We start from the raw sequence: 25,828 nt of genomic DNA, 5'->3' as shown, positions 1-25,828 counted from the left end.
AGCACATCCACATGGAGCACTTTTGCAGGAAAGCAGCATCCATCAAGGATCCCCAACATCCTATCCATGCTGTCTTCTCACTGTTGCCATTAAGAAAGTGGTACAGGAGCCTCAGGACTCACACCACCAGGTTCAGGGAGTTATTACCCCTCAACCATTAGGCACTTGAACCAGAGGGGATAACTTCACTCACCAGCACTGAACTGGGACTATCTGGGAACAAAGAAATATATCTCAGTGTTGTATATAGTGACATATATTGTTAAAACCTTCTAATTATCGCCTGTTACCCGATGCAAGAACACACAGTACTACGGGAGATAAAGCAACTTCTTTATTAGTAGCTCGCTACTGGAAAGAGAGCGCACTTCTCGGACACACACGGGATCCGTACCAGTGGTCTCTCTCTCTCTCAAAGTACAGAGACACAGAGTTTTTATCTCATTTATGCCCAGCAACAGTGGTATTTTAAGACAAAGACCCTTTGGTTACCTTAAAAGGCAAAAGCCATCAAACTGAGATTATGCACAATGAGGTAGTTCCTCATTTTTTTTTAGACAGTTTTACCATATCGTGCAGGGTGAAACAAGAATTGCAAGGTCATATTGAGCCTTTGTCTAACTTAAGAGTATTTATAGGAACATACATCAAAGTTGCTGGTGAACGCAGCAGGCCAAGCAGCATCTATAGGAAGAGGCGCAGTCGACGTTTCAGGCCGAGACCCTTCGTCAGGGCCTGAAACGTCGACTGCGCCTCTTCCTATAGATGCTGCTTGGCCTGCTGCGTTCACCAGCAACTTTGATGTATGTTGCTTGAATTTCCAGCATCTGCAGAATTCCTGTTGTTAGTATTTATAGGACTAGCTTACAGACAAAGACAGAAAAGCGGAACCCAATTCACAAAACATAACTCCTGCAAAATTGTCAGTCCGAAAGCAACACAGGCAGACCACCCAGACAGAAGTCTGAGCAACCCCTCCTTAGAAGGGTCTGAAAACCATCCCCCAACCCCTTCAACCCTTCAACATGTCAATATGTATAGTGCAAAAGTCTTCAGCACCCTACATTTTTAAAATAAATTTTGTTATAGATGTTTAGTTGTTGTCTTCTGCATTAGTATGTCAATAGAAAAGAGCATTCATTTTTCAAAAAAATTAAATGTTAGAGAATATTTTGTATTTCACAGAAAATAACGTATTAAGTAATAGACCCTTTTCAAATAAAAACTTAGTAACTTTGTAGGTATATTGCTCAGTGCATGATTAAACAAAAATAACAAATCGATGCTAATGATCAATGATGTAATAAGTTGAATGAACTAAACTGATTAATTAAAACAGAAACGGGTGTAGAAGGCATCGAACTGGGCGAAGGACAACCAAGCTAAAGAGAGTGTGGCAGATGGGACAGTTTAACCTTCAAATCATCAATTCTTACACCATGACATGATTGAGCATAGCAACAAGATACGAGGTGGTCATTCTGCATCAGAAAGTCTCTCCCAAGCAGAAATTTTGCAGCAGACAGGAGATTAAAGTTGTGTTGTCCAAACTCTTCAGAAGAAGTACAAAGAAACAGGCAAGGTTGAAGACCAGAAGCGCGTTGGTCAGCCACGGAAGCTGAATGCAGCAGAGAAGAGATACATTAAACTGACTTCCTTCTAAATCGGAAGAAGTCCAGCGCTGTTATCAGCTCTGAACTCACAGAAACCACTGGAACCCAAGTACACTTCCGGACAGTGGAGAGAAATCTTGTCAGAAGTGACCTTCATGGAAAGTTTGCCAAAAAGTAAAAAGAAAGCTAAGAGACTCGCCTTTGCTCAAAAACACAAGGACTGGGGTGCTGAAGGGTGGCAGCAAATGCTCTGGACTGATGAGTCAAAATGTGAAGATTTTGGCTCAAACGAAAGGCAGTTTGTTCGTAGAAGAGCTGGAGTGTGATACATGGATGAATGTCTGCTGCCAACAGTGAAGCACGGCGGAGGTTCCCTGCAGGTTTATGGCTACATTTTTGCAAATGGAGTTGGTGATCTGGTTGGAATTAGTGACATCCCCAATGCTGAAAAATACAAATGGATTCTCATCCATCACACAATACCATCAGGGAGGTGTCGGATCGATCCCAACTTCATTCTGCAGCAGGACAGTGACCCCCAAATACCTGGCCACGGTCATAAAGAAATATCTTCAGTTGAAAGAACAGAGTTCTGCAAAAGCTGATATGGCTTCTTCAGAGCCCCGAGCTCAACCATCGAGGCTGTCTGGGATTACCAGGAGAGAGGGAAGCAAGCCAGACAGCCAAAGTCTGCAGAAGAACTGTGGCAAGTTCTCCAAGATGCTTGGAACCTCCTACTAGACAATTTTCTTAATGAAACTGCATGACAGTGTACCTAAGTGAATTGATGCAGTTTTAAAGGCAAAGGCTGGTTGCACCAAATATTAATTTGATTCAGTTTTTTACTGTTTACTGCTCTATATAGTAAATTTTTTGATTCTTTGAAATGTTTCATTTCATTATTTTTGAAAGCATCTTCGTTTACAGAATTTTTTGCAATGACCCATGACTTTTTCCACAGTACTGTACAGGTTTCCCCCGCCATCCGAAGGTAGAGCGTTCCTATGAAACGGTTCGTAAGCCGGAAGGTCGTAAAGCGAAGAAGCAATTACCATTCATTTATATGGGAAAAATTTGTGAGTGTTCGCAGACCCAAAAATAACCTACCAAATCATGCCAAATAATACATAAAACCTAAAATAACAGTAACATGTAGTAAAAGCAGGAATGATATGATAAATACACAGCCTATATAAAGTAGAAATACTTCTCTACAATCATTGCCTGCACTGTTCTCCGTAACGAAAATCTCACGGAATCGCTCTCGGCAAAAACCCGGCACCAGCACTCTGGGCAAAAACACACTCTCCAGTAACCGTTAAGCTATGAAGCTGCCAAATCATACCAAATAACACATAAAAATACACAGCCGATATAAAATAGAAATAATGTTTGTACAGTGTAGTATCACTTACGGAAATCAGGAAGACAGTGCCGAGCACACTGATAATGGTGTGTTAGGCTGAGTCGTCGAAGGTTGGGGTGGTGCAGTGACTCCCCACCCTCCAGGCAGCGACCCGATACCGATCCGCAAAGAGTGCAATGGTAGCCGGGATGCACCCAGCACACCTTTAACAAAAAAGCCGAAATAAACAAGCTAATTAATTAGGTGCCGCCCGGCACGTAGATGTCGGTCCAGATCAGAGGCAACACAACCAGCAATCGCCCTAAACCGACGTACCCTTTCAAAATTAAAGTCGTACTTTTCTGCAATCATTGCAGCGAAAATCTCACGCAGTTGCTTCACGTTCAGTTCCTGGATGACTTCACTTTCGGTCCGTTCGCTACTGCATTCGGTTTCGATTGTTATCCTTCCCTCTTGCAATTGCATCAGCTCTTCATCTATCAGTTCTTGGTCACGGGATGCCAAAACCTCTTCAACATCATCCTCGTCAGCTTCCATAAGCCAAATTCACTTCGTTCACCACAATCGAAATGCTTCATTATGTCTAGTTTTATGCTTACCCTTATGAGCTCTTTTAGGCTTTTCTGATACACAGGCACGTGTTTAAGCAATGCCGGCTAGAATGCAGTTCCGGATGAGGAGCTTGGCTGCTCAGGGTGTGCGCTGCCTTTTTTCGTAACAGTGAAAACACGTTCTGTTAGCGAAAACAGGGAGCTAATGTAGGTTTTTAGTAACAGTGAGGTTTCGTAAAGCAAACGTTGGAAAAGCAGGGGATACCTGTACTTGGATAATTAATTTACTTTGACTTTGAAACCTCACTAATGCCTCTATTTCCTTAGGAGGCTGAAAAAAACTTAGTATGTCCCCTTTGATCCTCACAAATTTTTGTCAGTGTACCATGGAAGGAACATGCCTGGATGCATCATGGCTTGGTATGACAACTGCTCTACTTGTGATCTGGCTCAGCATATCACTAAAACAACCTCCTCTCCATGGATTCTGCCTATGCTTCTCACTTGTCTCAGTAAAGCAGCCAATTAATCAAAGGCTCCACTCACCCCAGGCATTATTTCTTCTCCTCTCCCATCAGCATGGCAACGTAGTGGCTAGCATAATGCCGGACACTGTCTGCAGGGAACTTGTATGTTCTCCTCATATCCACATGGGTTTCCTCTGAATGCTCTGGTGTCCTCCCACATTCCAGAGATGCATGGGTTAGGGTTATTGAGTTGAGGACATGTTATGTTGGCGCCAGAAGCATGGCAACATTTTCAGGCTGAATAAAGGTAATCTTTATGTCCCCCTCTGGATCTTACAAGATCCCTACTCATTTTTCATTCCAATGAGGATCTGCTTAATCTGTCATGACTCATTATGGATTCCTAATTATTGGTTTGGCTCTTTGCATTAATTACCCTGTGCTTCAGTGCTTCACACCAGAATACCCTGTGAAGTCAAAACCACTTGTAAAGATTTTGCTATCTGCTAAATTATTCATATCTTTTTAATTATTTATATCACTTTTCACCCTTCTCTTTTTCCAAATCGTTAGCTTGCTGTTGCTTTTCATGCAGCTGTTCACTGTTATGTCAAAGTACCATAACCAAGCTCAGTTGTTTTAAACTAGCTTTTTTTAAAATGAAAAATTAGAACTCTGTATGAATACCACTGCAATTCCTTAATGAACTTCTATTACAACAGACAACTTTGAAATTCATCTCTAAGTAAATGCTTCATTACTATAATTATAAAAATGGCATCACGTGACCTATTTTGTAATAACTTTTATGGTGTTTAGCAAGCTATTTGTATGCCTTAGTTATAATCCTGTTAGCTTGGTATGTAGCCAGATAATTGATCAGATAAACATTTCACTTTCAACTTTAAACCTTTGGGTGTTGTGGTAACTTTGTAGTTAGGGGTGGCGGAGTTCAATTCTGGCTTCCTCTGTAAGAAAGTTTCTACATTCTTCCCTTGCGTGCTTGGATTTCCCCAGGTGCTCCGGTTTCCTCCCGCAGTCCAAAGATGCATGTCCTGTAGGTTAATTAGTCATTGTCAATTGTCCTGTGATTAAGCTAGTGTTAAATCGGTGGGTTACTGGTGGTGTGGGCTGGAAGGGCTTGTTTCGTGCTGTATCCTTAAATAAATAAAATAAAACACTGGAGGTAACTGCACAGGATTGGAAAAAGCTGCAGAAAGTTGTGAACTCAGCCAGCTCCATGAAGGGCTCTAACCCTTCCAACATTGAGGACATCTTCAAAAGGCGATGCCTCAAAAAGCAGCATCCATCATTAAGGACCCCATCACCTAGGACATGTCCTCTTCTCATTTCTACCGTCAAGGAGAAGCTACAAGAGCTTGAAGGCGCACACTCAACCAGCTTCTTCTCCTCTGCCATCTGAATGAACAATGAACCAATGAACACTTGCTCGGTATTTTTCCCTCTTTTTTTTTGTTCCCCCCCCCCCCTTTGCACTGCTGAATAATTTATTTTTTTATATGCACTACTTATTGTAGTTTATACTTTTTATTACTCTATATTGCACTGTACTGCTGCTGCAAAACAACAAATTTCACACATATGCCAGTGCTATTAAACCTGATTCTGATAATGACCAACACACCATAGCAAATTCTATTACATGTAAATGTATGTGGCAAATAAATCTGATCCTTGATGAAATAGGAAACTAAAATACTTGGGTCAGGCAGCACCTATACAGAGAGAAAACCAGAGCTAACTTTTCAAGTCAATGATCTGGAAAAGTATAAGGGCAATCATGTTTTAGATTGTAGCAAGGGGATGGAGTGGAGGTGATAAGGGATTGTCTTTCATAGGGTTGATGTACGCTTGGTGATGCCATTAATGTGGGGGTGAATTCTTGTTAATCATAGCTGAATTGTCTAGTCAAGTCAAATCAAGTCACTTTTTATTGTCATTTCGACCATAACTGCTGGTTCAGTACACAGTAAAAAACCCACGACAACGTTTTTCAGGACCATGGTGCTACATGAACAATACAAAAACTACACTGAACTATGTAAAACAACACAAAACTACACTAGACTACAGACCTACCCAGGACTGCATAAAGTGCACAAAACAGTGCAGGCATTACAATAAATAATAAACAAGACGAGGACTTTTGGAACAAAGGTGAGCAAAGGCCGTATGTAGCGAGACAAAACAGTGCTGGAATTGTAGGCTGAAGATCACCAGGACTTCCGGAAAACATAGAAGAGAATGCTGGAAATACTGCAGATTGGGTAGCGTCCAGTGAAAGAGAAACTCGAACAACATCACACATTAAAGACTTGAATCAGAATTCATTAATTAATTTGTTCTAACCATATCTGGAAACTCTGATAACCGAAAAGCATGAGTTTGTTGATTATTGTTTTGAGGGCTGCATCCTGTTTAGTCAGATGATTTGATGTTCCTCCTGTTTACTACCAATGGACTTGGCTGGAACAACTGAGATGGCTGAAGGATCAGGAATTGGAATGAGGCAGAGAGTTAAAGTGACAGGTTACTGGAAACTGAGGTGCAACCTAATGAACTGAATGGAGTCATTCTGCAGAAAAGTCATCCAGTCATTGTTTGGGTTCACCGTTTGAAAGAAGACCAACGCATTGTGAGCACTGACTGCACAACTCCAAATTGAGAAAAGTGCATGTGAGTCACTGCGTCACCTTGAGATCTTTGAGGTCTTTGAACCATGGGAAAAGGTCAAAGTTCAGATGTTGCATCAGAAATTGCTGTGAGAAGGAAGGTAGTTGGTGAAGCTTGACCAAGATTAGATAGTGAATGCTGAGAGGGGAATGGAAGATGTTTGGAGCCTGAGGTCCCACACCATCAAGGTCAGGAGCAGTTATTACCCTACAACAATCAGACTCTGAAACCGACCTGGATAATTTAACTCACCATTACCTAACCTACAGGCTCATTTTCAAGGACTATTTACAACTCGTGTTAATTTTATTTGCACAATTTGCCACCTTTTGCACATTGGTAGTATGCCAATCTTTATGTATAGTTTTTCATGAATTCTATTGGAGGCCATAAAACAGGAGGAGAATGAGGCCATTCGGCCCATTGAATCTTATCTACCATTACATCATGGCTGAATTATTATCCTTCTCAGCCCCATTCTTCTGCTTTCTTCCTGTAGGTTCTTGATTAGTCAAGAAGTCAAAGGCTAAATATATCCAGTGATACCTGCACAGCCATCTGTGGCAATGAATTCCACTGATTCACCACGTTCTGGCTAAAGAAATTCCTCTTCATCGCTGTTCCAAGTAGATGTTCCTCAATTTTGGGGCTCTACTGTATGGTGCTGGACTCCCTCAAATCAGGAGGCATCCTCTCCACATCCACTCTGTCTGCACCTTTCAATATCCAGTAGGTTTCAATGAGATCTCCCTTAATTATTCTAAATTCCAGCAAGTACAGGCCCAAAGCCATCAAAAGCTCCTCATATGTTAACCCTTTCATTCTTAGATCATTCTCACAAACCTCTTCTAGACCCACTCCAATGCCAACATGTTTTCTTAGATAAGGGGCCCAAAACTGCTCACAATACTCCTAGTGTGGTCTGACCAATGTCTTATAGAGCGTCAGCATTATATCCTTGGCTCTTATATTCTAGTTCTCTCCTTACTGACGACTGAACCTGCAAGTTAACCCTTGGGGGATCCTGCATAAAGACTCCCAAGTCCCTTTGCACCTGTGATATTTGAATTTTCTCTCCACTTAGTAAATAGTCCACACCTCTATTCCTTCTACCAATGTACATGACCATATATTTCCTTAGACTGTATTCCACCTGCCACTTCTTTCCCCATTCTCCTAATCTGTGAAAGTCCTTCTGTAGATACCCCACTTCCTCAATTCTACCTACCTCTCCACATATCTTTGTATCGTCCGCAAACTTGGCCACAAAACCATCAATTCCTTCATCCAAATCAGTGACATATAATGTGAAAAGAAGTGGTCCCAACACCGACCTTTGCAGCATAGCACTAGTCATGGGCAGCCACCAGAAAAGGCCTCCTTTATACCTATCTACCTCTTGCCAGTCAGCCAATCTTCTATCGATGCTAGTACCTTTCCTGAAATACCATGGGTTCTTATCATGTTATGCAGCCATATGTACAACACCTTGTCAAAGGCCTTTTGAAAATCCAAATAAACCAAATCCACTGACTCTCCTTTGTCTGTCCTGCCTGTTATTACCTCAAAGCATTCCAACAGATTTCTCAGGCAAAAATTTCCCCTTTTAGACTTTGGCCTGTTGGATCATGTGCCTCCAAGTACTCTGAAACCTCAATTGTAATAATAGAGTCCAAAATCTTTCCAACCTCTGAAGTCAGGCTAACTGGCCGATAATTTCTTTTCTTCTGCCTCCCTCCCTTCTTAAGGAGTGAAGTGACATTTGTAATTTTCCAGTCCCCTGAAACCATTCCAGAGTCGAGTGATTCTAACACCTCCACAATCTTTTCAGCCACCTCTTTCAGAACCCTGGGGTGTAGTCCATCTGGTCCAGGTGACTTATCTACCTTCAGACCTTTCAGCTTCCCGAGCATCTTCTCCTTAATTTTAACAATGACACTTACTTCTGCCCCCTGATGCACTCGTATTTCTGGCATTCTGCTAGCGTCTTCCACAGTGAATCTACAGTGAAGACTGGCACAAAACACTGTTTCAGTTCAATCACTATTTCTTTTTTCCTCATTAATAATTCTAGCTTCATTGTTCAGCAGTCCAATTTCTATTCTTGTCTGTCTTTTACTCTTTATCTACTTGAAAAATCTTTTTGTATATTTTATATTATTGGCTAGCTTAGCTTCATATTTCACCTTTTTTCTCTTGATGGCTTTTTTATTTGGCTTCTGTTGGTTTTGAAAATCTTCCCAATCCCTACCTTCCTACTAGTTTTTGCTATATTATATGCCCTCTCTTTTGCTTCTGTAATTCTTTTTACTCCAATGTAATACCGATACATTCGATTATACCTTCTTCTCAGACTGCGGTGTGAATTCTCTAACAAGGTTCACCAGATTGATTCCTGGGATGGCAGGACTTTCATATGAAGAAAGACTGGATGAATTGGGCTTGTACTCGTTGGAATTTAGAAGATTGAGGGGGGGGATCTGATTGAAACGTATAAGATCCTAAAGGGATTGGACAGGCTAGATGCAGGAAGATTGTTCCCGATGTTGGGGAAGTCCAGAACGAGGGGTCACAGTTTGAGGATAGAGGGGAAGCCTTTTAGGACCGAGATTAGGAAAAACTTCTTCACACAGAGAGTGGTGAATCTGTGGAATTCTCTGCCACAGGAAACAGTTGAGGCCAGTTCATTGGCTATATTTAAGAGGGAGTTAGATATGGCCCTTGTGGCTACGGGGGTCAGGGGGTATGGAGGGAAGGCTGGGGCGGGGTTCTGAGTTGGATGATCAGCCATGATCATAATAAATGGCGGTGCAGGCTCGAAGGGCCAAATGGCCTACTCCTGCACCTATTTTCTATGTTTCTATGTTTCTATATTATGAACACTGCCTCTTAGGTGTTCCTTTATCTTAGGCTCTCTAATCAAATCTGGATTATTATGTAACACCCAATCCAAAATTGTTGTTGCCCCAGTCGGTTCAACCACAAGCTGCTCTAAAAAGCCTTTCATCAGCATTCTAGAACTATCCTTGTGGGATCCAGCTCCAACCTGATATCTGTAATCTACCTGCATATTGAAATCCCCCATGACTATCACAACATTGCCTTTTTACATGCCTTTTCTATCTCCTGTTGTATTTTTAGCCCACATTTTGGCTACTGTTCGGAGGCTTGTATGTCACGCCCATTAGGGTTTTTTTTTACCCTTGCAGTTTCTTAACTCTAGCAACAAGAATTCTACACCTTCTGATCCTATGTCACCATGTCACCTTTTCCCGAGGATTTGATTTTAATTTTAACCAACAGAGCCACCCCATCCCTCTGTCTACCTGCCTGTCCTTTTGATACAATGTGTATCCTTGGATGTTTCGCTCCCAACTATGATCTTCTTGCAGCTACGACTCAATGATGCCGACATCATACCTGCAAATCTCTAACTGCACCGCAAGATCGTCTACATTATTCTGTATACTGTGTGCATTCAAATATAACACCTTCATTCGTGTATTCATTAGCTTTTTTGATTCGTCCCCCTGTTATACTTTAACTCATCCCACTGAGGTGCAATTTTGCCCCATCTTCTGCCTATCTTTCCTCATTAGTCTCAGTACACACTGCCTCTGCTTGTATAGCACTGCATCAGCTCTGTCACTCTGGTTCCCATTCCCCTACCAAATTAGTTTAAACCCTTCCCGGCGGCTCTAGCAAACCTACCCAAAAGATATTGGTCCTCCTCTGTTTCAGGTGTAACCCTTTTTGTACAGGTGACACCTTCCCTAGAAGAGATACCAGTGATCCAGAAATCTGAAATCCTGCCCCTTGAACCTCCTCCTTTAGAAAACCTGAAAACCCAATCCGAGACATCCCTGACCCTGGCACCTGGGAGGCAACAGACCATCTGGGTGTCTCGTTCAGATCCACATAATATGCTTACTGCTCCCCTAGTTACGGAATCCCCTATCATTACTGCACTCTTCGTCTCTCCCCTTCCATTCTGAGCCACGGAGTAGACTCAGTGCCAGAGACCTGGTCACTGTGGCTTCCCCTGGTAGATTGATCCCACAGTACGCCCAACTGTATCCAAAGCGGTATACTTATTATTGAGGGGAAAGGCCACAGAAGTACACTGCACTGGCTGCATGTTCCCTTTCCCTCTTTAATAGTTAGCCAGCCAGCCACCCACCTGCCTCCTGCAATGTAGGCTGACTACCTCCTTATAGCTCGAATCTATCACCTCCTCATTTTCCCGTATGAGCCGAAGGTCATCGAGGTGCAGCTCCAGTTTTTTTTTTAACATGGTCTCTAAGGAGCTGTAGCTTAATGCACTTTGTGTAGATGTAGTTATCAAGGAGACTGGAGGCCTTCCAGACTTCCCACATCTCACACAAAGAGCATAACACTACCTCTGGAATCATTCTCAGTGCACTGGCTGTGTTATAACACACAAAGAAACTTGCCTGAAATTTACTTGGAACAGCCGCCTGCTCTTGCCTAAACCCGTTGAGCCAAAGCCAGACCACTCTCAGTGCCCACTCATACAATTGCTGCTCTGCTTACACCTCCTTTCTTTTTATTGGCCCCATGCTGATAAAGAATTGTATTACTTCATTTTCCTGTAACTGCCTGCAAGAAAATGAATCTCGGGATAGTATTTGGTAACTTGTACGTACTTTCAAGATTCAAGATTGTTTAATGTCGCTTTCAGTACACATGTGAAAGAGAACAAAATAATTGTTACTCGAGATCCAATACAGCACAAAAAAAAACACAAAAAATGTAAATACCTGGGATAGCTTATACATTGATTGTATACCCATAAAAATAACTTTGTTAATAAATTTAATTGGACTTTGACTTTGGTGATAGGAATGTGGCAGAAATTATAACATCTCTTAATATAGAGCTACATCATGGTAACAGGCCCTTCCGGCCCAACGGGCCCATGCTGCTCAGTTACACCCCGTAACCAATTAACCTACACCATGCACGTCTACCACGATTTGATCTGCACAGGATGTGACCATGAACTCCATCTGGGCCAATTGCTTGCTGTTGGTTCACTCTGAGAAAGACTGATCCTGATGTTTGGGTACAGAGGACTGGGTACAGGTGCATCAGAGGCTGTTGGGGCAGGTGGCAATCACTGACTTCCTGTTCGAAGCTCATCGTGGAGTGATGTATTGTTACTTCATAGCAGGGGGTCCTAACCTGTAGTCCAGGTCCCTCAGTCAATGGTACACAAGAGGTTGGGAACCTCTGATCTATAGTGTACTTGATTCAACTTCATTTATCACATGCACATTGAAACTTTTCGAGAAGTGTGTCATTTGCATTACCAACCAACGCACACATGATTCCATATATTCCAGTGCCAAGATAACATGACTACGATATTGGAAGAACAACACATAACGTAACATAACAGAACATACTAAGTGGCAAAGCAACGTCAGCAAAAGAAGCCCTTCACACTCATGCACATGGACATTCCTCTACCACCCCCCCCCACCCCCAGAACTCTCAACTCTCATTCATGGACAGTCCTTCACCCCAGGTTACTGGGGGGCTCTGACTTCCGGGCTTCCGATCGGCCTTCAGGCTTTGATTGGTTGCACATGGTGCAGAAGTTAGTGCTGCTGCTTCACGGCTCTAGCGAACTGGATTTTCTGATCTCTGTGCTGTCTTTGTGGAATTTGCACTTTTTTCCTGTGGCCATATATTTCCCTTGAATGCTCCTATATCCCGAAGATGTGCAGGTCAGTAGGTTAATTGACTGTTGTACGTGGATGTTAGGAGAATCTTGGAGCACTTAGTAAATTAATGTATTATTGTCACATGTACCATGGTACAGTGAAAATCCTTGTTTAGCATGCAATCCATGCCAATCATTTCATCACATCTGTGCATTGTGGTGGTACAAGGGAAATGTAAAAAGAATGCAGAATAAAGTTACAGTTACAGAGGAAGTGCAGGTAGATAATAAGGTGCAAGAGCCATTCATAACAAGGTGAGGTCTTGAATCTGTTGGATCCTAAAGCTTCCTAATGGTTGTATGGAAGTCAAGAATGAGGCATCAAATTTTGTTGTTTTATGGCCAATTTATTAAATGTTATAACAGTAAAGAAGAACAAGAGGAAGAAGTGTCAAGAGAGCAAAGACCAGACTAAAAAATAGTCATCATTTCTTACTAGACCAGAGATAACAAAGTTTCAGTGATAACAATGAATCTATAATACAGCCAGATTCATGTGGTGTAACATCTGCTACTAAAAACAAACAAGTTTCTAAAAATAAAGAAGTAACTGTACTGTAATTATTCAAAAATTCAGTGAACAATTAGGTGTACTGCAGATTCCAGGTATTGGACCATCAGTTAGTTTTATTGGGCCATCAGTTAGTTGAGGCAGCCGTTTGTTTGGGACAACTCTTAAAGAATAAAAACTAATTGAGAAAAAAGCTGGAATTCCCTTCATTTATTTGGGACAGCAAGATGCTTAATTAGGGCAGGAGACTGTTGCTGAACAGTTTCTAACTAATGTCAGGCGCGTGCACTTGTGTGGCCATTAGACACTACACCATTATTGGTATGAACACTTTTTAAATAGTGTTAGTTGCATTTGCTTGTGTTCAAACAGCAGTGATTTTTGTCACTGATAGTTGGTGAGAAATAAGCAGTAAGACAATTCAGAACTGTTTGGCTCACTGTGTTTTCAAGCATTCGGACTTGGAGATGCCAAACACAACTGGGAGTGAAAATGAAATGATTTAACTATTTTAAGTTAGGAACTATGAATAATTTGAAGGTATTGACAATCATCTTGGTTGTCACAATAAAAATAAAGATTTGGTGGATGCAGTCGTCGACAGCATGGTATGAAGACGGTCCGTTATCTGCATGAGGTGTCTGCACTGATTTTGTTCATTTACAGTCAATCAAAAGAACACGGCAGTGTACACTGGATGAATTCCTCTACTGCAACTTTTGGGAACTATTACATATATACATATAGGTACCAATGACATAGGTAGGAAAAGTGATGAGGTCCTGAAAGGAGAATAGGGAGCTAGGAAGGGAGTTGAGAAAAAGGACCGCAAAGGTAGTAATCTCGGGATTACTGCCTGTGCCACGCGACAGTGAGAGTAGAAATGCGATGAGGTGGAGGATAAATGCGTGGCTGAGGGATTGGAGCAGGGGGCAGGGATTCAAGTTTTTGGATCGTTGGGACCTCTTTTGGCGCAGGCGTGACCTGTAAAAAAAGGACGGGTTACACTTGAATCCTAGGGGGACCAATATCCTGGCAGGGAGATAGCGAGGGCTACTGAGGTGACTTTAAACTAGAATGGTTGGGGGGTGGGAATCAAATTAAAGAGGCTAGGCGAGAGGAGGTTAGTTCACAACAGGGGGATGGGAACGAGTGAAGAGAGACAGACGGGTGTAAAGTGAGGGTGGAAGCAGAAAGTACTAAGGAGAAAAGTAAAAGTGGCAGGCCGACAAATCCAGGGCAAGCATTAAAAAGGGCCACTTTTCAACATAATTGTATAAGGGCTAAGAGAGTTGTAAAAGAGCGCCTGAAGGCTTTGTGTGTCAATGCAAGGAGCATTCGTAACAAGGTAGATGAATTGAAAGTGCAGATTGTTATTAATGATTATGATATAGTTGGGATCACAGAGACATGGTTCCAGGGTGACCAAGGATGGGAGCTCAACGTTCAGGGATATTCAATATTCAGGAGGGATAGACATGAAAGAAAAGGAGGTGGGGTGGCGTTGCTGGTTAAAGAGGAGATTAACGCAATAGAAAGGAAGGACATAAGCCGGGAAGATGTGGAATCGATATGGGTAGAGCTGCGTAATACTAAGGGGCAGAAAACGCTGGTGGGAGTTGTGTACAGGCCACCTAACAGTAGTAGTGAGGTCGGAGATGGTATTAAACAGGAAATTAGAAATGTGTGCAATAAAGGAACAGCAGTTATAATGGGTGACTTCAATCTACATGTAGATTGGGTGAACCAAATTGGTAAAGGTGCTGAGGAAGAGGATTTCTTGGAATGTATGCGGGATGGTTTTTTGAACCAACATGTCGAGGAACCAACTAGAGAGCAGGCTATTCTGGACTGGGTTTTGAGCAATGAGGAAGGGTTAATTAGCAATCTTGTTGTGAGAGGCCCCTTGGGTAAGAGTGACCATAATATGGTGGAATTCTTCATTAAGATGGAGAGTGACATAGTTAATTCAGAAACAAAGGTTCTGAACTTAAAGAGGGGTAACTTTGAAGGTATGAGACGTGAATTAGCTAAGATAGACTGGCAAATGACACTTAAAGGATTGACGGTGGATATGCAATGGCAAGCATTTAAAGGTTGCATGGATGAACTACAACAATTGTTCATCCCAGTTTGGCAAAAGAATAAATCAAGGAAGGTAGTGCACCCGTGGCTGACAAGAGAAATTAGGGATAGTATCAATTCCAAAGAAGAAGCATACAAATTAGCCAGAAAAAGTGGCTCACCTGAGGACTGGGAGAAATTCAGAGTTCAGCAGAGGAGGACAAAGGGCTTAATTAGGAAGGGGAAAAAAGATTATGAGAGAAAACTGGCAGGGAACATAAAAACTGACTGTAAAAGCTTTTATAGATATGTAAAAAGGAAAAGACTGGTAAAGACAAATGTAGGTCCCCTACAGACAGAAACAGGTGAATTGATTATGGGGAGCAAGGACATGGCAGACCAATTGAATAATTACTTTGGTTCTGTCTTCGCTAAGGAGGACATAAATAATCTTCCAGAAATAGTAGGGGACAGAGGGTCCAGTGAGATGGAGGAACTGAGCGAAATACATGTTAGTAGGGAAGTGGTGTTAGGTAAATTGAAGGGATTGAAGGCAGATAAATCTCCAGGGCCAGATGGTCTGCATCCCAGAGTGCTTAAGGAAGTAGCCCAAGAAATAGTGGATGCATTGGTGATAATCTTTCAAAACTCGTTAGATTCTGGACTAGTTCCTGAGGATTGGAGGGTGGCTAATGTAACCCCACTTTTTAAAAAAGGAGGGAGAGAGAAACCGGGGAATTATAGACCGGTTAGCCTAACGTCGGTGGTGGGGAAACTGCTGGAGTCAGTTATCAAAGATGTGATAACAGCGCATTTGGAAAGCAGTGAAATCATCGGACAAAGTCAGCATGGATTTGTGAAAGGAAAATCATGTCTGACGAATCTCATAGAATTTTTTGAGGATGTAACTAGTAGAGTGGATAGGGGAGAGCCAGTGGATGTGGTATATTTGGATTTTCAAAAGGCTTTTGACAAGGTCCCACACAGGAGATTAGTGTGCAAACTTAAAGCACACGGTATTGGGGGTAAGGTATTGATGTGGATAGAGAATTGGTTAGCAGACAGGAAGCAAAGAGTGGGAATAACTGGGACCTTTTCAGAATGGCAGGCGGTGACGAGTGGGGTACCGCAAGGCTCAGTGCTGGGACCCCAGTTGTTTACAATATATATTAATGACTTGGATGAGGGAATTAAATGCAGCATCTCCAAGTTTGCGGATGACACAAAGCTGGGTGGCAGTGTTAGCTGTGAGGAGGATGCTAAGAGGATGCAGAGTGACTTGGATAGGTTGGGTGAGTGGGCAAATTCATGGCAGATGCAATTTAATGTGGATAAATGTGAAGTTATCCACTTTGGTGGCAAAAATAGGAAAACAGATTATTATCTGAATGGCGGCCGATTAGGAAAAGGGGAGGTGCAACGAGACCTGGGTGTGATTATACACCAGTCATTGAAAGTGGGCATGCAGGTACAGCAGGCGGTGAAAAAGGCAAATGGTATGCTGGCATTTATAGCGAGAGGATTCGAGTACAGGAGCAGGGAGGTACTACTGCAGTTGTACAAGGCCTTGGTGAGACCACACCTGGAGTATTGTGTGCAGTTTTGGTCCCCTAATCTGAGGAAAGACATGCTTGCCATAGAGGGAGTACAAAGAAGGTTCACCAGATTGATTCCTGGGATGGCAGGACTTTCATATGAAGAAAGACCGGATGAACTGGGCTTGTACTCGTTGGAACTTAGAAGATTGAGGGGGGATCTGATTGAAACGTATAAAATCCTAAAGGGATTGGACAGGCTAGATGTAGGAAGATTGTTCCCAATGTTGGGGAAGTCCAGAACGAGGGGTCACAGTTTGAGGATAAAGGGGAAGCCTTTTAGGACCGAGATTAGGAAAAACTTCTTCACACAGAGAGTGGTGAATCTGTGGAATTCTCTGCCACAGGAAACAGTTGAGGCCAGTTCATTGGTTATATTTAAGAGGGAGTTAGATATGGCCCTTGTGGCTATGGGGGTCAGGGGGTATGGAGGGAAGGCTGGGGCAGGGTTCTGAGTTGGATGATCAGCCATGATCATAATAACTGGGGGTGCAGGCTCGAAGGGCTGAATGGCCTACTCCTGCACCTATTTTCTATGTTTCTATATTACACAGTTTTATAGTAATGTAGTGGTATATGTCTGACATATGTTGTGAAATTTGTTGTCTTTCTGGCAGCAGTACAATACATAATAATGGAGGGGAAAAACATGAATTACAGTAGGTATTTATATATAAGAAATAGTTAAATAAGTCGTGCACAAATAGAAATTAAAAAGTAGCGGGTTAGTGTTCATTGTTCATTCAGAAATCAGATGACAGAGGGGAAGAAGATGTTCCTGTTTTAGCATGTTTTTTAAAATCTATTCGATATACGTAATTGATTTGTTCATTATTATTATTTTTTTACTTTTTTTTCTCTCTGTTAGATTATGTATTGCATTGAACTGCTGCTGCTAAGTTAACAAATTTCACGTCACTTGCCGGTGATAATAAACCTGATTCTGATTCTCACAAAGTGCTGGTAGAACACAGCAGGCCAGGCAGCATCTATAGGAAGAGGTACAGTCGACGTTTCGGGCCAAGACCCTTTGTCAGGACTCGGCCCGAAACATCGACTGTACCTCTTCCTATTGGTGCTGCCTGGCCTGCTGCGTTCCACCAGCATTTTGTGTGTTGCTTGAATTTCCAGCTTCTGCAGATTTTCTCATGGTTGCTGATTCTGATTCTGCTATGTCATAGTAATTGAAGATCGTCTAATGTTATTTCCAGTACACAAGTGGAAGGCACCTTTCACTGTGTAATATAGTATATATAACACCCTTAATACCAGCCCACAACCATGACAATAACGCAGAGGAACAAATTGTTGTCACTTTGAATTCAAATGTAAATCTCTGACTATGAACATGTATTTATTACGGAAAGAAAAAAAACATCCCTGACATTGCTTGTGATTCTGCCGACTGCTCCAGCCTTGGGCCATAATCTCCAGAGACACTCAGCCATTTCTTTATTCATCTTATCACCTGCCAGCTTGTATTCCTTCCCACCCTCTCTACACCCCACCCCCACAACTTATTCTGGCTTCTTCCCCTTCCTTTCCAGTCCTGCTCAAAGGTCTCGTCCCAAAATGTTTGACTGTTTATTCCTCTCCATAGATGCTTCCTGACCTGCTGAGTTCCTCCAGCATTTTCTTTGTGTTGGTCTGGGTTTCCAGCATCTGCAGAATCTCCTGTGTTTATTTCTTTATTGCCTACAGTTTAAGCTATTTCATTAGTACCATGCCCTCCCTCCCATGCTCTGTGTACTAGAATTAATCCAAAACACTGCTGCCCGTGTCCAAACTTGGATCATTCATGTCACCTGTAACCCTGTGTTTGCTGGGCTGTAGTGGCTCCTGGTTCAGTAATACATATGGTATCTGACAGTACAATACAGGAACCAGATCCTTTTGAGACACTTCAAACATGACACTGAGTTAAATTCCCTGCTACCTGAATATGATCCATGTTCTTCCATTCTGTGTACATTCATGCTTAAATGAATTGGTTGGGCTTGGCCATGGATATTGTGTCCTAGTTGTCTACGTGATGTGCCAACCAAGGCATTATGATACAGAGAGCAAACTGTTGCCCATGCAACAGGCGCCCCCTCTCCACACGGTCAATGAATCTAAAGGAACAGCAGAGATCAATATAGTTTGTCACCAGTGGTGTCCCAGGAGTTGCCAGTCAGCACTGAACTCAACATAGTACTGCCTTAGGGTCTCCAACTCTAGATTTTTTTCTTCGTGGTTTACTACTGGTGCCTTCCCCATGAGTGGGTATAACTGCAAGGCATTGGAGATTTGAGATCAGAGTTTTCCTTCTCATAGATGAGCTGCCAACCATGGCTGACAAGCCCTAACTGCCCGTGGCGACTGGTTTTAAGGTGCCAGTAATTCGCCTGTGGCCTTTTCCTGTTCTGCTAGGCTTAGGTAGCTAAGCCACACTTGAAGACCAGGAGCTGGACTTGGTTGTCAGAGGTTTGTTTAGACGCACGCCATTGAGAGCACTTAATAAGTAGCAGGAACTTAACGTTTTACCGCCCCCGCCTATAACAACGTTAAGGAGCCCACTTTTAAATATCATTAATGTATGACATTATTTTATCTACTCCACCATTCCCCTTGTCAGCTCTTTCCAGATACCCACCACTGTGTATAATATTTCATTTGTCCCCCATATTCCTTTTGAACATTCCCCTTCTCACCTCAAGTGCATGCCCTCTAGTATTTGTCATTTCTACCCTGGGGAACATCTCCCCTTAGCCTTAGATACTCCAGAGAAGGAAACCAAATTTGTCCAACATCTCTTTATCCTAAGAGATGTTGCTTGACTCCAGCTTTCTCCAGAAGGTGGTCAATTGCTCCAGATTCCAGCATTTGAGGTCTGTTGTCTCAGCACTGTCAGATATGCTTCTGGAAGTGGCATTCTCCTTCCAGTAATTTTTTTCCCTCCTCTTTCCCTATTCTATTCCCCACTCTGGTCTCTTACCTCTTCTCATCTGCCTGTCTCCTCCCCCTGGTGCTCCTCCCTCTTCCCTTTCTCCCCTGGTCCACTCTCCTCTCATACCAGGTTCTTTTTCTCCAGCTCTTTACCTTTTCCACCTATCATCTCTCAGCTTCTTATTCTTACCTCCTCCTCCCTCACTCACCTGGTTTCACCTCTTACCTTGCTTGTCCTCCTTCCCCTTTACCCCACCACCTTATTCTGACAATTTCCCCCTTCTTTTCCAGTCCTGATAAAAGGGAACGTTGACTGTTTATTCGTTTCCGTAGATGCTGCCTGACCTGCTGAGTTCCTCCAGCATTTTGCGTGTGATGCTCTGGATTTCCAGCATCTGCAGAATCTCTTGTTTATGATAACACTGTTTAAAAGCTGTCCTCGAGTACACATTTGGTCATCTCTCCAAACGGCTCCAATTATGGCTTAATGCCAGGGTTTGACTGACATATTAGAGAAGTGTTGTGTTACATTTACTACACTTTTGTTGCTGTATAAAAGCAAATTGTGTGACAGATTGGGATGTTCTTCATTGTGTATCTAATGTTTAGACAAGCTGCAGACGTTGAACTGGTCTTTGTTTAAATCTTACTCTTGTGTTTTAGGAGCCGTGACTGTAGAGTACTTAAACTGAATTCAATCTGTACATCATTTCAGAATGTCAGTCAGGTTTATTATCGCTAACCTATGTCATGAAACTTGTTTTGTGGCAGCAGTACGGTGCAAGAATATGTTAAAAAAAGTGCAATAAGAGAGTAAAATGGTGAGGAGATGGTGTTCATGGACCATTAAGTAATCTGATGGTGGTGGAGAAGAAGCTATTCATAAGACGTTGAGTGTGGGTCCCAACCTGGGTTGCACGGACCTCTCGGTTAATGCTAGAGGTCCATGGCATTAAAAAGGCTGAGAACCCCTGGTTCCTGGTACCTAAGCCTCCTCCCTGATAAGTAATGAGGAGGAAGCTGGGGAGAGCTGAACTATGCACATCTATAGAACATAGAATAGTACAACACAGTACAACACCCTTTGGCCCACATTGTTGTGCCGACCCTCAAACCCTGCCTTCCATATAACCCCCCACCTTAAATCCCTCCATATACCTGTCTAAAGTTCACTAGTGAATCTGCCTCCACCACTGATTCAGGCAGGGTATTCCATGCACCAACCACTCTCTGAGTAAAAAACCTTCTTTTAATATCCCCCTTGAACTTCCCACCCCTTACCTTAAAGCCATATCCCCTTGTATTCAGCAGTGGTGCCCTGGGGAAGAGGCGCTGGCTATCCACTCTATCTATTCCTCTTATTATCTTGTACACCTCTATCATGTCTCCTCTCATCCTCCTTCTCTCCAAAGATTAAAGCCCTAGCTCCCTTAATCTCTGATCATAATGCATACTCTCTAAACCTGGCAACATCCTGGTATATCTCCTCTGTACCCTTTCCAATGCTTCCACATCCTTCTTATAGTGAGGCGACCAGAACTGGACACAGTACTCCCAAGTGTGGCCTAACCAGGGTTTTATAGAGCTGCATCATTACCTCACGACTCTTAAACTCTATCCCTCGACTTATGAAAGCTAACACCCCATAAGCTTTCTTAACTACCTTATCTACCTGTGAGGCAACTTTCAGGGATCTGTGGACATCTACCCCCAGATCCCTCTGCTCCTCCTCCTCCACACTACCAAGTATCCTGCCATTTACTTTGTACTCTGCCTTGGAGTTTGTCCTTCCAAAGTGTACCACCTCACACTTCTCTGGGTTGAACTCCATCTACCACTTTTCAGCCCACTTCTGCAATCTATCAATGTCTCTCTGCAATCTTTGACAATGCTCTACGCTATCTACAACACCACCAACCTTTGTGTCATCTGCAAACTTGCCAACCCACCCTTCTACCCCCACATCCAGGTTGTTAATAAAAATCACGAAAAGTGGAGGTCCCAGAACTGATCCTTGTTGGACACCACTAGTCACAACCCTCCAATCTGAATGTACTCCCTCCACCATGACCCTCTGCCTTCTGCAGGCAAGCCAATTCTGAATCCACCTGGCCAAACTTCCCTGGATCCCATGCCTTCTGACTTTCTGAATAACCTACCATGTGGAACCTTGTCAAATGCCTTACTAAGATCCATATAGATCACATCCACTGCACTACCCTCATCTATATGCCTGGTCACCTCCTCAAAGAACTCTATCAGGCTTGTTAGACACAATCTGCCCTTAGGGTTCGTTACCTAATACTAGATCTAGTATGGCATTCCCCCGAGTTAGCCTGTCAACATACTGTGACAGGAATCCATCCTGGACACAATTAACAAACTCTGGCCCATCCAAACCCTTGGAACTAGTCAGGTGCCAATCAGTATTAGGGAAGTTATAGTCACCCATGATAACAACCCTGTTATTTTTGTACCCTTCCAAAATCTGCCTCCCAATCTGCTCCTTGGTATCTCTGCTGCTACCAGGGGGCCTATAGAATACTCCCAGTAGAGTAACTGCTCCCTTCCTGTTCCTGATTTCCACCCATACTGACTCAAAAGAGGATCCTGCTACATTACCTACCCTTTCTGTAGCTGTGATAGTATCCCTGACCAGTAATGCTACCCCTCCTCCCCCTTTACCTCCCTCTCTATCCCTTTTAAAGCACTGAAATCCAGGAATATTGAGAACCCATTCCTGCCCTGGTGCCAGCTAAGTCTCTGTAATAATTCCATGCATGTATCCAAGCTCTCAGTTCATCACCTTTGTTCCTGATGTTTCTTGCATTGAAGTACATGCACTTTAGCCCTTCCACCTTCCTACCTTTACACCCTTTATTCTGCTTCTCTTTCCTCAAAGCCTCTCTGTATGTTAGATCTGGCTTTATTCCATGCACTTCTTTCACTGCTCTATTGCTCTGGATCCCATCCCCCTTGCAAATTAGTTTAAACCCTCCCGAACCATGCTAGCAAACCTACCTGCAAGGATATTGCTCCCCCTCGAGTTCATGTGCAACCCATCCAATCTATACTTGCATCCTTTTACAGATGTGCAGTAGAGAGCATCCTAACAAGCTACATCACTGCATGACACAGAAACTTGCCCAAGTATGACCACAACTTACTAACCTTAACCAGTCAGTCTTTTTGGAACGTTGGAGGAAACCCACTCGGTCACAGAGAGAACGTACAAACTCCTTACAGACAGCAGTGGGAATTGAACCCGGATCTTCTGCTCGCTGGTGCTGCAGTAGCGTGATACTAACCGCTTCAACTGTACCTCTGTACATGTGACAATAATGCACCAATTTACCAGTACAGTTTTGCATTTCTCAAGTACAACAACAAGCCAACTTCAAGAGGTGCTTCATTGAAATTCTGTGTTTGTGCAACCCGGAGTGTCAGTATAAATGCAACCGTCTGCCACTTCTCATTGTCCACCTGCTCCTTTCATTTCAGTCTGCTGTTTCTGTACTCCCTGGTGTCCTCCCCTATCAGCTCCCCAAATAGGAGAGCAATCCTGACCTTACTTGCTCTCTTAGACGGAGCTGGCTTTACAGCACAGTCGTTTGCTCACCTGGCATCACACTTTAAACATTGCTTAAGTACATAATCTTAAATAACCCATGTGCTACTTTTTGTCAACTTTACAACTCTGTTTTATAGATTTTTTTCCCTTATGGATGTAAAAGACTTCCTTCATCTATGATTTAAAATATTATATAATTTATTGTTATATCATATCATATATTGTATTTACATATTGCTTCCCCAGATGAGAATCACTTTACAGTTAGAGTCATAGAGCACTATAGCACAGAAACAGACTCTTCAGTCCACCTAGTCTGTGCCGAACAATTAATTGGCCCAGTTGCATTGACCTGCTTCTATACCATAGCCCTCCATACCCCTCCCATGCAGGTACCCATCCAAATTTCTCTAAAATGTTGAAATTGAACTCATATCCACTTCATCTGCAGCAGCTCATTCCACACTCTCAACAGCCTCAGAATGAAGAAATTTATCACAGGTTCCTCTTAAGTGTTGCACTTATCACCTTACCCAATGACCTCCAGTTGTAGTCTTACCGAACCTTAATGGAAAAGTCCTGCTTGCATTTACCCTATCTATACTCCTCATAATTCTGTATACGTCTATCAAACCTTCCCTGATTCTCCTACAATCTTGGGAGTGAAGACCTAACCTATTAAATCTTTCCCTGTAACTCGGGTCTTTAAATCCTGGCAACATCCCTGTAACTTTTCTATCTTATCTGCTTTAAACTCTGTTCATTTCAGCATGTGGTCCAGAAACTGAAAAGAACAAACTTTGTTTTCTTGTCTCAAGGGCAGTTTTGTATCTGCTCATTTTAGCTTAATAATTTAATATAGACTACATTCCTCAATGTCACCCTGTGCCGTGTGCTCGTGAGACCAATGTAAAAGAAATTGCTTTTGGTGCCATTGCAAAACCTGTCTAAGCAAGGATATCCTCTGGATGCTATTAAAGTGTTCATTTTTGTCAGCAGGCTTGTGGGTTTAGGGTGGGCAAATGGGTCTAAATCAAAGGCTTTTAATTAGATTAGCTCAAGTAGGGCAAAAGACTATCTTTGTGTACTGTACATGTTTCATAACCATTCATTGTCTTCAAATCATAATTTTATATTTGTTCAATATTGTTTAATGCCATTTCCAGTATACAAGTGTTAAGGAGAACGAAATAATTGTCACTCTAGATCCAATGCAGCACAAAATCACAATCCAATATGAACACAATAATAAAAAAAAACAATAAATATAAATACATAACTCATCAAAGTTGTTGGTGAATGCAGCAGGCCAGGCAGCATCTCTAGGAAGAAGTACATTCGACATTTAGGGTTATATACATGTATCACCATAAAGTGATGCTAGGCACAGGAGTGGCTGTACATAAGGACAGGAAATGATAAAGTAGTGGTGGTTGGGGGTGTGGAGGGGTGGGTCAGTGGGTGGGGGTGTTGATCAGCATTACTGCTTGGGGAAAGTAACTGTTTTTGACTGGTGGTCCTGGCATGGATGCTACATAGCCTCCTCCCTGATGGGAGCGGGACAAACAGTCCATGAGCAGGGTGGCAAGGGTGGGACCCTTCATGATGTTTATATCCTTATTGATTTTTTTAGGATAGGTTGTTAATTATGAGACATTTTTTTGTGGGAAAAATTGTGCATCTCCTGATTTTCAGTGGGTGGAACAGTGGCATATTTTGAATATTTCATTTCAATTTCCATGTAGGCTCTAATGACACAAAGCAATGCTTGACAGATGGTTGTCGAAGCAGCTGGTCGCTGACTGGAGAGGGAGGGAAAAGGGAAAAAAAGAAGTCTTGGTGCATCTAATGTTAAATTACAGCACCTTCACTTCTATTTGGAGTAATTGCAGTCACAAATGCGGAACAAAGGAGGCTTGTGGTAGTGGTGTGGTGCTCCAGACGTCAGAGCCTACACAGCGGCACACTTCCGAGGCAGCAAATGCCAGAGAAGTGATTGAAATTTGTGGCTGATTTGAAAGCCTGCACAGAAAGGTTACCTTGTGAATCAGGCAGCTCGAGAGCTGAGGGCTCTGAAGGCGGCTCAACGATGCAGTGGTTTGCTGCAGGGCTCCCGAAGCTCATAAATAAGGCAGGGAAGTGATGAGTACGGGTCGCGGAGATGCTGAGATTCAAAAGTGATGTCCGAAGATGCTGCCGGCGCTGGCTTCTGTCTACAAGTGCGATTGTACTGGGTTTTATACTGGTCTTGCATTCAGAAATCTTTTTCCTGCTGTTTCCTTCCACTGACATCGAGGTATGTGCAATTATCTGTGGAGGGAAATATTGTCTAATATTGATTTGGAATGGAAAATAAAACTTAGATGTACTAAAATTTAACAAATAAAAACATTTAAATAAAAATTTAACAAAATTCAATTGGAATGAGAAATAAAATTTAGATGCACTAACTTCGATGTGTAAAAAAACTTAAACACAAGAGATTCTGCAGATGTTAGAAATCCAGAGTAACACACACAAAATACAGATGGAACTCAGCAGATCCGGCAGAGTCAATAGATAAAACAGTGTGGTCGAATATTTAAAAGATTATATAAATGACTTTGAGTGGAATGGAGACAGTTTAATCTGTTGTTCAGACAGAGACAGAATTGTTTGAACTGAAGAACCTAAAAGCTTGAGTTTAATTCAGGACGATAGCCCAGAGATGCAACCTCCC

At 42.5% G+C, this 25,828-nt stretch overlaps 1 protein-coding gene across 3 annotated transcripts in view; it reads left to right on the top strand.

Moving 5' to 3' along the window:
* Positions 1 to 25,828, top strand: part of LOC134353559 (BTB/POZ domain-containing protein 10) — a 165,451-nt gene that overhangs the window by 26,455 nt on the left and 113,168 nt on the right. The window contains exon 2 of one of the 3 annotated variants that reach the window (XM_063061590.1): positions 2,575 to 2,689. The exons of the other annotated variants lie outside the window; for them this stretch is intronic. The gene's annotated coding sequence lies outside the window, so the exon portion shown is untranslated. The remainder of the gene's footprint in view (positions 1 to 2,574; positions 2,690 to 25,828) is intronic. 3 annotated transcript variants of the gene reach the window in all.

This window comes from Mobula hypostoma, chromosome 11 (assembly GCF_963921235.1).
Source record: "Mobula hypostoma chromosome 11, sMobHyp1.1, whole genome shotgun sequence".
Taxonomy (NCBI): domain Eukaryota; kingdom Metazoa; phylum Chordata; class Chondrichthyes; order Myliobatiformes; family Myliobatidae; genus Mobula; species Mobula hypostoma.
Note: the sequence above shows the minus strand (reverse complement) of the source record. Positions and strands in the feature narration are given on the sequence as shown.